This window comes from Fistularia commersonii, chromosome 12, assembly GCF_037954325.1.
Source record: "Fistularia commersonii isolate RoL2024-O1a breed Wild chromosome 12, RoL_Fcom_v1.0, whole genome shotgun sequence".
Taxonomy (NCBI): Eukaryota; Metazoa; Chordata; class Actinopteri; order Syngnathiformes; family Fistulariidae; genus Fistularia; species Fistularia commersonii.
Genome location: NC_141295.1, coordinates 4,270,557 through 4,282,304, shown reverse-complemented (window position 1 = coordinate 4,282,304; position 11,748 = coordinate 4,270,557).

The window sequence follows — 11,748 nt, the reverse complement described above, 5'->3', positions numbered from 1 at the left end:
CTAGCAATAAGTAAAAATGCTATTTGCAGACGTGGAAGCCGCATTGCTGCCATCTGCTGTAAGTTGGAGGTAAAAATCTGTGACTTCCGGTCACCACCGTAAACCATCCGTTAGCGCTTTAAAGCGGAAAGCCTTTGCAAACTTCCTGAAACTTCACTTCATGGGCCGGACTGGACCCTCTGGTGGGCCATTTCCGGCCCGCGGGCCGTACGTTTGCCACCCCCTGTTTTAGTACACCATTTTCTCCAACTGGCTGGAGATACCCTTTTTCCGCACTATAAGGCGCATTGGATTATAAGGCGCACCTTCAATGAATGGCCTGTTTTAAAACTGTTTTCATATATAAGGCGCACTGCATTATAAGGCGCATAGAATAGAAACTACTATACTGGCTGGGGTTGAGTTATGCATCCAAAACTAACAAGCTAGTCAGCAAGTTACCTCCGATTTTTAGCCCTGGTTAGTTTCTTTTAAACTTAAGAACGGGTATAAAATGAGTGGGGGAGCCGGACCAGGTAAGAAGACAAAAACTTATCACTTTCATACGGAATTGGAGGAGGACTTTTTTTTCACGACGGTATTTTCCAAGTGCGTTCGCCTCATCTGCCGGTCTAACATCGCAATACCAAAGAAGGGCTATGCGGAGCGGCATTTTCGGACCATTCGTGGAAAATACAACGCGGACGCCCCGCTGAAAAGCAAGCTGAGCAAAAGGAAGGTGAAGGTTTCACACAACATACGTAAAAAGCGAAAGCCGCAACCAAAGCATGGTTCCGGATGAGTCACGTCATTGTAAACAAGGCCGGCTGGAAGCAGCTTCTGTCCGGACTATGACTCAATTCAGTGAGTGAACGTGGGTCATGACAAAAAATTTACATACCGTAAACCCTTGTTTTTCGCGGGGGTTACGTTCCAAAAAGAACCCGTGATAGGCAAAATCCGTGAAGTAGAAACCTTTATATTTTTTTACAATTATTATACAATTAAATCCTCTATTATACATTGCTGCTGTCGTCCTTATGTTTTTTTTTCCTTCTTTATGAAACGAATGGAAGATTCATTAATTCCGTAATGCCGACCTCCAGCCGCATAGCTTTTAGCTTCCCTTAGCATGTCCAGAAGTTCAACTTTATCTGCGATAGATAGCATCTTTTGGGCCCTTTTGTCGCTCCAGAGCGTTTTGTCAACATTATGGGTTTTAGAGAAACTCGAAATCGCGAGAGAATTTGCACGTACGTCATGAAAATTTGGCAAGCTGCTTTACGTACGTGTACGTATTAAACTGCAACGTTATTGACGCACAGGTAGAGAAGAAGCGGACGGACTTTTTAGCCAATCAGAATGCAGAACACAATGCACGATGCAAATCCGTGAAGTAGTGAAACCGTGAAAAGTAAACCGCGCTATAGCGAGGGATCACTGTATTTATTATGTGTTGTGCAATTTTGGCTCATGCTGTCATGCGACATCAACATACACTGTACATTGCAATTTGTCGCGGGTAGATCATTTTAACTTGGTCATTTTATAAGTAGCTCGCACGCTGAAAACATGTGAACACCCCAGACCTGGATGAAGCTGCGCTAAAGGGAATGTCAACAAAACAGTCAGATAAGTCGGTCAAACTTTATTGACAGTAAACAAACTAACGTTCTGACAACTCTGTTCACTCCCAAAACAAGCTAGCGCGTTCACAATACGGTACCGTACGTACCGCTAGCTTTTAGCGTTTTTTGCGCCGCCTTTTCCAACTGAATTTGTCACAGTTCAAAGCGTTTCATAAGACAGAAGCACCAAGAAAGACCAGCTCTAAATTCATCGATGTTCGTGTCGCTAGCTAGCTGGCTAGCTAGCTGGCTAGCTAGTTGCCTTCATTGGAATAGTGACTGCAGAGACGCTTCTTCTTGCTACTCTGTCCAACAACCCACTGTTCAGGTTTGTCCTCCAAGCATCTGTTTAGTCTTCTTTACTCGGCGCACGTCATCTTGTCGCTTCCTCCACTTCCGTACCACTGATTCATTAATGTTGAATTCTCTCGCCGCTGCTTTATTTCCATATTCGAGTTTAAACTCAAAGGCGTGTCTCTTTAAAGAAGCCGTTTTGGGGTCTTTTTTTGGGGGTTCTGCTACTTCGGCGACCGATATTGATCCATTTTTTCCATCTATCATACTATTGTGCACTCCTTACCTCACTTGTTACTAAGACACTTTATAGTTTCACTGAGACACTTTATAGTTTATAGATTATTTTTATTTCTAATTCTGCCTTTTCTTTTTATTATTTATTACTGTTATATTTTCTGTAACTCTGGCACAACAATTTCCTTCGGGATTAATAAAGTTGTTCTTATCTTATCTTATCTTATATATAAGTCGCATCGGATTACTGTCGGTTTCTGATGAAGTTAAAGGCTTTCAGTTGCGCCTTATAGTGCGGAAAATACGGTAAATGTTTTCAACGCGTTTTTAACCATCAGACCATCTGTCCGGAGGCGGAGCTAAGGGACCTTCGCTTCTCCGACGCTCGATTGCGTAGTGGAACGCCGTCGCTTCTCTGTTCTTCTAATTGGCGTGGAGCGTCCGCCCTCCGACGCCCGTTCCTGAGCGAGCCAATTAGCAGGCGCGCAGTCGGTCGCCGCCGGGATCATCCGGAACCTTCCCCGGCGGCTCGACCACGGCTGACGGCGAGGGCAAAGCGGGTCAAACGGCCGTCCCTCCTCGCGAACGCCTTCCCCTTCACGGATCTGACAAACAGGAGCGGCTCGTAGCCAGGAGGGGAGGGTGAGCTGGAGATATATGTGTGTGTGTGTGTGTGTGTGTGTGTGTGTGTGTGGACAGCCTGTAACAAACAACATGGAACACAGAGATCAGGGTGTGTGTGCTGAGTAATGAGGCTGATTAAACTCCAGGCATGGATCTGAGGAGCGCCGCCGCCGCCGCCGCCGCCGCCGCCGCCGTCGTTTGGATTTTCTCCTGCTCTTCAGCGTCGCCAGGAAATAGATCACCGCCGAAAAAAAAAAAAAAAAAAAAAATCCATTCCCTTTTTTTTTTTTTTCTTTTCTTTCTTTTTTAAACAGAGTTGTTTTCACATTATCTCCGGATGAGCTGTCTTCTTTGGCGCGATCGGCGTTAGCATTTCCGTGTCGCTAACAGGCTGCTAATGTCCTCATCAGAAGAATCCGAATCCAAAATAGCGGAGCGTCCACAAGGGACTCTTCGGCGAAATAAAGAAAAATATGGCTGCTCTAGAAAATACAAAATAAACGCGGCGCAACTGCAACTTTGAACCGTCAAAGCGTGACAAGAGAAAACGCCGTGAACTCATATTGACAGAGGAAGTGGCTCAAATCCACCCTCCGCCCCCGGTAAGCGTTAGCGAGTCAGGCCATTTCCTGTTTCTCCAGACGAGCGGATCAATTCTGTCTGGCTTTTTTTTCTTTTTTCTTTTTTTTTTTCCTATTAATTTTTTTTTTTTTCTTTTAAAAATAACCCATTCGGGTCCCGTGAGGCGTTCAAGGTCCCGGAGAAAATACGGGTTTTGAGCTTTTCCAAGTTACAACATGGAGAACTGGCATCCCAGAAATGCCATCTTTACCGACATGGGCTGTTTTGGCTTCTTTCATTCAACCACACACACACACACACACACACACACACACACACACTTTGGAACGGGGGGTGATTACACCCATTGTGGGCTGATTACCTCCATGAATGCTGTGCAATGAGGCCCCGACTGGAGCCTCCAAAAAGAATGGTGGGGAAAGTGTGTGTGTGTGTGTGTGTTTTTAAAATAAAAAAAGCGAGCGGAGGTGTGGGATGGCACAAAAATATGGCCGACGGCTCCCCGCATCTGGCCGGGGGAAGCAGAGATTTTTTTTTGTCTACTTAAACAATAAACCACTTTTCAGAGCACACATTCAGATGCTGCCGTGTGTGTGTGTGTGTGTGTGTGTGTGTGTGTGTGTGTAAGTGGGAGGCGATGGCGCCTGCAATTACGGCGTGATTATCCACATTGTGCGAGGACGTTTTGCAGAGAAGATGGGATGCAAAGTTTAGCGGCTAGGATTAGAAAGGCAGGAGCACCTGAGGAACACACACACACACACACACACACACACACACACGGATGGAGAAACAAAGCTGGAACGTTCCTCAACTCCTGCATGTTCTCAAGTCTGCCAGGGGTTCCTCAGTGGGACGAATGCGTGAAAAAAAAAAAAAACTTTGCTTTAAAAGCCGTTAATATTTACAATAATTCAGTGTGCGGTTACAATTTGCAAATTTGCAATTTTATATTTTCTGGTTTCCTTTCATTCATCAGGATGATGACGGCGGCGCCGCGTTAAAAAGCTTCCCCGCTGGACTCAAAGCTGTTTTCACGCCGGTTCCGCGCCTTCACCTGCGAGGATGGATTTCTCCGAGCGCTAATCTGCGGGCTTCACGCCGCCGTTTGTCCTCGCCGTCCTCTCGCCTTCATCTCCCCGTTTCTTTTTTTTTTTTTTTTTTCTAATGGGTCCCCGAAGTAGCCGCCGCTTTGAACCGTTAATTACAGCTCCGGCAGGAAACCGGAGCGGCTTCCTGCTGCGCGGCTGTCAAAAGGGTCGCCTTCAAAACAATCCACGCCGCGCGGCTTCGGAAACGCTTCCAATTACTCCGTTTACGCCTCGGGGCCAAAAAAAAGGGGGAAAAAAAATTAGCATGCTAACCCTGTTAGCCACAGGTGTTAGCCAGCGATGCTATGGAATTAACGTTCGCTAATGTTACGGGATCTTCACTCGCCGCCGATGTACGCCTGGTGTTTTGCACCTCCGCCGTCGCCCCCGGCAACGTCGCCGCGGGTCGTCACCTGCGGATCGGCGCCGCCGTCGCTTCCAAATTAGCACCTCGAGGAGACGAAGGCGATAAAAGCCTCGCCGTCGGCTTGCCGGGGTCGGAGATTCCAAGGTCTCCAAAGAGGAAGCGCCTACAGGTGGGAGGTTTCGGGGGGTCGGACGGTCCCGCCGCGCGCCGTCGGGTGGAAAGTCATTAAGGAGGACACGCGACGGGGGTGTGTGGAGGGGAGGCGAGTTCCCATGGCGACGGAGGCGCTCCTTAAAATGTTTTAGCCACGGAGAACTCGGGAGCATCTGAGCCCCGTCGGCCTGCAGGGGAGGAGATCCTGCTGCCGCTTTAATTAGCACGGAGTGTGTGTGTGTGTGTGTGTGTTTGTGTTCATACAGCCCATTGGGGGAAGATGCCCCTTCACAACGCCGTGCGCCAAAGCTGTCGCACACACACACACACACACACACACACACAGATCCGACCCGTTCACCTCCAGGTACCTCCCAACCTTTCAGTTCTCTTTGCTAACTAGCTCCCCGCTAGCCGCCAGACAGCGTTGAAGCCCCGCCCCCCCCCTGGAAACGCCATCAGTGATGATTGGCCACCTCCCCTTCCAAAAGAAAAAGGCTAACACACACACACACACATACACACACGTGCATTTTTCCCTCTTAGGGACTCCTATTTTACGGTATGAGTCAACATGGCCGCCGTTGACCTCTGACCTGCTTCCAACCGGCGTGTTTATTGGCTGGCGGCGTCCAGACATGGCTGTCATGGCGAGGAGTGGTGTTTGAAGATTTGGTTTACATACACACACACACACACACACACACACACACACACACACACACATACCAGTCCGAATGGCGCTCATTTCAGATCATTTGCATCGCCGCTCATACAAAAGGCTGCATGTCAGACCATGGATTTGCTCGCCACCCTTGTGATCGGCTGTGATTGGACGAACCAACGAATGCATGAATAGCCGGGAGTTAAAAGAGCGGCCGAGATAAAATATTTACGCGACACAACCGGGTTTATTCAGCTCTGCAAAAATAGATGAGCTCTGAGGGGACGGGTTTAATTTATGAATCCGCCCGCGGCGAGCGGCGTTACTTAACCCCACCCCTGCGGCAGAAATAAGGCCAAGGAGGCGTGAGGAAATCAAACACACACACACACACACACACACACACACACACACAGGTGTGTGAACCCTCCTATCAACAGGCAGCGTCTCCGTCTACTTTCTGGGCCACCTTGAAAATGAACAGCTGTCAATCAAGGGATTTGAGAGTGATACACACACACACACACACACACAGCTTTTTCGTGTGTGTGCGTGCGTTCGTTACATGAACGGTTGAAACAACATGCAAATGAAGAGGCGACGGGAAGAAAATCTAAATAAATCCATGCTTGCGTTCAGGTTCAGGTAAATGAAATGAACCGCCATCGCTGTTGCCGTGGAGACGGCGATGGCGTAGCATTCAGCCGCAGGTACGCGTGTGCTCGGAAGTACGTGGCCATGATGGGGAAAAAAACAAAACAAATGACAAATACAGGAAGTGAAACACAAAATATAAGAATCCAAAACAGGTAATTAGCGGCGCCGCCAATTGACGCTCTCGCCGCCGTCCGGCTGGAAAAGGTCCCGCTAAGGAGCTTACGGCGTGACAGACCTGCCTCGTTAACGGGTTAATCCCTGCTCCTCGCCGCCGCTACCTTTGCCTCCGGCGCCCTGGATTGGCGGCGTGCGCGCTGAGCCGTTTCCCCGGCGCCTCCTTTCATCCGCCGTTAATTAACATTTCGGCAACACGTTGTTTTCTTTCAGGTCCCGCATCGCCGCCGCCGCCGCCGCCTTCCCGCCATTTGAGTTCCAGCTCGGTAGCCCTCTGACACGTCGTCATCGCTATGACGACGGAGGGTTTTCCGGAAGTCGGATTTTAAGTTGTCATGGTGACAGACACGATGCCTCGGAGATGCTGGCAGCTAACGGCCAAGCTAATAGTGAGCACCTAGCATAGTATCGCTATCGGTTTCAGCGGAATGCTATACAAGCGTTGGGGGCGGAGCCTATCTCGGCGATGACAGGTGCGGTTTGACCTGTCTGTCAATCACACCTAGCGACCATTTGGTACGGGGACTAGCTAGTAGCCACTAGCTTAGCCTCGCTGTCAACAACGTCAACAGATACTGAAAATTCCAAGCTCAAAACTGCCTCTTGAATTTAGCGCTCAATGCTAAATGCTAATTGTTAGCAAGCCAGGAATGTCAAGAGCAGAATAATTGGTTCAGAAGAAAACATCAGGCCTCTTCACAGCCCGCTGGGGGCGGAGCTTACAGAAACAGGAAGTGAGGTCAACAGCAGAAGAAGAAGGAAGTAAACCCGCAGGGAAAGTCAAGGTCAAATCCAACATGGTGGCTCTGCGAGCAATAACACATCTAGCCGTCCTCCTGGGACATCCCATCATAATCGCTGCGCAAACACTGCAAACGGTGACATCCGTACGGCTGATTTCCCACGGGCAGCGAAGGCAACGTCGTCTCTCAAACATCACATCTCGCTCAAAACACGTTCGAGGTCCTTACCTTGTTCGGTCGACATCCATCCAGGCGTGTGTGTGTGTGTGTGTGTGTGTGTGAGCACAGGTGTGTCAGCTGATCGGCTGATTGGCAGGACGACAGCGGGGGCGGAGCCGCTGACGACAAAATTGCCCACAGGTGGAGAAGTTGGACTGACAGGAAGTAAAGCTGGCGCGGATGCGAAGGGGTGGAGCTTTTCAAAATAAAACAGGAAGTGGAGGGAATGAAACGGCAAAAGTGGGGAGAAATTAAAATAATGAATGTAGAAAGGCAGGGAAGGTTGTGACCTCTCATCCGGTGGCAGGAAGTGATGTATTTATATGCGTGTGTGTGTGTGTGTGTCTTAGTTACCTGGTTGCCACGGCAACCCAATTAGGGAACGGTTTCCAACAGGGCTGACGTGGCAAATGACCCTCGTCCTCCTCCTCCCTCCTCGGGACGGCGCCGCTCGTCCGCACGACAGGAAACGAGCGGTGGCGATTTACGCCCACATGCACGCCCACGTGCACGTTTTTCCGACGCTCTCACAAAACCACGGGATATGATATCTTTACATTCGCAGGGGAACCTTCTCGGTATCCCCTCAGCTATGACAACCCGTCGGGCCTGTGTGCACGGTGGCACGTGCACGCCCTCCGTGCACGCCCCTATAGCTCTTCCGTGCACGACCCTACAGCGAGCGCAGACCGAAGGCGTTCCCCTCAGCAAGCACCGCGATGGAAAATCCATTTTCCCCGCTATTTTCTCCTCTCCATTATGGATGATCTGCGCCACGTCCAGGACACGCACGTGCACGTGCACGTGCACGTGCACCTCCACCTCCACCTTGGGCCGGATTAGATCCATTAAGGCTCCTGTCCCTCTATGAAACGAGCACTATTGATTTACAAAGTGAATGCAAGGACATCATCATGGCCTCCTGCTGGACAACTTCTTCTTCATCCAGGGATCGATGGGCTCCTCGAGCAGAGAACCTTCTCCTCACGAGGACCAGATGGGCTGCTGCAGAGGAGAGGCTTCCCCAGAGATGTTGCTGATCAATATGTTCAGTTGCAACAATTTTGTTGTTTGTTGTTGTTGTTGTTGTTGTTGTAGTTTTTCGTTTGAAGCATTTCCTTTGAAGTTTGTTGTTGTTTTTACAGTTCTTCCTTTGAAGTATTTCGTTTGACGTTCGTTGTTGTCTTTTCTCTGTTTGAAGTATTTTGTTTGAAGTTTGTTGAGTTTTTTCTGTTTGAAGTATTTCATTTGGCGTATGTTGATGTTTTAACAGTTTTTCCGTTTAAAGTATGTCATAGAAAGTGTGTTGTTGTAGTGTTTTTGGTTGAAGTATTTTGTTTGAAGTATGTTGTTTTTGGGTGCTGCTGTAGATTCTTTGAGATGTGCTGTTGTAGTTTTTCCGTTTGAAGTACTTTTTGAAGTTTTGTTGTTGTTTATACAGTTTTTTGTTTGAAGTATTTAGTTTAAAGTTTGTTGTTGTCTTTTTTCTGTTTGAAGTATTTCATTAGAAGTTTGTTGTTGTTTTCACAGTTTTTCCTTTTAAGTATTTCATTTGACGTTTGTTGTTGTCTTTTTTCTGTTTGAAGTATTTTGTTTGAAGTTTGTTGAGTTTTTTTCTGTTTGAAGTATTTCGTTTGGAGTATGTTGTTGTTTTTACAGTTTTTCCTTTGAAGTATTTCGTATGACATTTTTTTTAGTTTCGATTTTTTGTTTGAAGTACGGTGCTGTTGCTTGTTCTTTGAAAGTTGCTGTCGTAATTTTTCATTTGAACCATCTTGTTTGAAGTTTTATTGTCGTTGTAGTTTTTCTGTTTGAAGTATTTCATTTGAAGTTTATTGTCATTTTTTTGTTTGAAGTATTTACCTGGAAGTTTGTTGTAGTTTTTCTGTTTCAAGTATTTAATTTGAAGTTTATTGTTGTCATAATTTGTTTGAAGTTTGTTGTTGTAATTTTTCATTTGAAGTTGTTTCAAGTGTGTTGCTGCTGTTGTTGTCATTTCTGTTAATGGTGCTTTTGTAGTTTGTTTTTTGAAGTTTGTTGGGTTTCACTTTTGTTTGACATGGGTTGTTGTCAATGTATCTAAAGTTTTATTGTTTCATGTTTGCGGTTGTTTTTGTTCTCTGTCCTTTGTCGTCCTTTGTTGTTTACTGGTGCTGCCGTTGTTGTTGTCGTTGTTGAAATTTGTTGTTGTTTTGTGTCGTAAATTTTGTTTGTAGTCTGTTCCTTGAGGTGTGTTGTTGAGTATTGTCTTGTTTGTTGTTGTTTACCGGTACTGTTGTACTTTGTGTGCTTGAAAAGAAAAGAAAAAAAAGCCGCAAAAAGAAACTTCCGGCGACTTCCAACCCCTGAGAGTTGCCACGACGACAGCAACCCAAGACACCTCCGCCTCGAAGCACATTTGAAAGGTGTCGACCCTTCGTTGTCCAGCCTGGCCAAGAAGACGATCTGTTTTGATTTGTACGACTCGTTTCATCTCATTAATGCCGCTCGAAGCCACCTCGCCGGACCCGTCTTGCGGTTTCCGTGGAAACGCCAGATTTCGGAAAAACACGGAAACAAACGAAATGGACGCAGGGGATCTCCAGCCCTCGTATTTCCTGAATGGCTAATGAGGAAGCTAGTCGTCCCCTGGCTACCGAGCGTGGAGTGTGAGATGTTTGTGTGTCAGCGCTTCACGCACTAGCGCAGTAATTAGCATGCTTTTAATTAGGGGGCGGGGCTGTTTGGGGGGCCGGCGGCGGGAAGCTAACCATCGGGGGGTTTCTCAGCGGGGAGAAGGGTGATACCCCGACGTTTGCAAGAACTTCCTGGCAAGCGTTTCCCCGGCAACGCTCATTAACCGCCCTCGGGTTCGGCAGGAGCTGCTCCCGGAGGTGGCGGTTAGCCTGAGCGCTAGCAGGGGAAGCAATAATAACACGACGCCAGCCGACGGCGTGGCGAAGAACAGCCGGTTTGTGACTGGATGCTGATTTTAGGGAGGTTTGATTTGGAGAAAAATATATGAGACCTGCCAAAGAGGCTGCGGCTGATTGGTCGACAGGAGGAACCACTGAAACCAATGAAAAGGAGACGATCGTCGACGAAACGGCGGAGATGGACGCTCCATAATGCAACTGTGTAGAGACGCAACTTGCTTGGGGTCCGTGCACGTCACTTTCACGCACACACACACACACACACACACACACAAACACAAACACACACACATGCGCTTCAGAGGTGTGAAATCTCGGGTTGAGGTGGGAATGAGCCTTCGCTATTCATGAGAGTCCTCCCTCTTTTTCAGACACACACACACACACACACACACATTCACACACACACAATAGCCTGATTAATAACAAGGGAAGCCATTAATAATTGATGTGAGCTTTATAATTATTCATCCATCATTATTCATCCAAGCTCGCACCATGTCTTGATCAGCTGATGTGCCGTCACCCCTCCATATTGATCAGATCCAGGATCAGGCGGCGGTAAAAGCCGCCGCGAAGACAAAACGAAACCCTCGCCGACAAAGAGCGCCTCCTCCTTAATCCTCTCCTTTCCATTCAAGCGGCGCCAATTTAGCTCGGATTAAGGCGGCGTGCCTCCATCCCAACGCCCGGGATTATGGTCCGCAAATGGTTCTGTTGCCTGCGAAAGATCCAATATGAGCGAGAGGCAACGGGTCAGAAGCAGCGCTAACCACCACCAGATGGGGATGACTAGCTAGCCGCTAGATTAGCCGTTGTATCCGGTCGCCGCTCCAGCCAATGCCAACCTCCAGTCCACTCCTGCGAGGTACCCCTGCAGAAAAAGTCTGAGTCCCGAGGACGTCCCAGAGGCATGGTTAGCTAGCAACGACAGCTAGCTGCTACATTAGCTACTGTATATGGTTGCCGTAAGATAAGATTAGATAAGAACAACTTTATTAATCCCGAAGGAAATAGTTGTGCCAGAGTTACAGAAAATATAACAGTGATAAATAATAAAAAGAAAAAGGCAGAATTAGAAATAAAAATAAACCATAAACTATAAAGTGTCTCAGTAAACAAGTGATAAAAGCCCGGGGGGAACAGTTCCAGGACTACTTACTAGGGTAAAGGTACTAGTTTTGGTAAGACTTCAAGTCTTTGTAGGATTACAGCAAAGTAAACGGGATTCGGTTATTAAACTCCAGAAGTGAACTCGAGGACGACATGGCGGCGGAAGGTTTTGGGGAACCGAGTCTTCCGGATGCCAAACTCCAGTCTTCTCTGCGAGGTACTCCTGCAGAAAAAGGCTGAATCCCGAGGACGTCCCAGAGGCATGGTTAGCTAGCAACGACAGCTAGCTGCTACATTACCTACTGTAT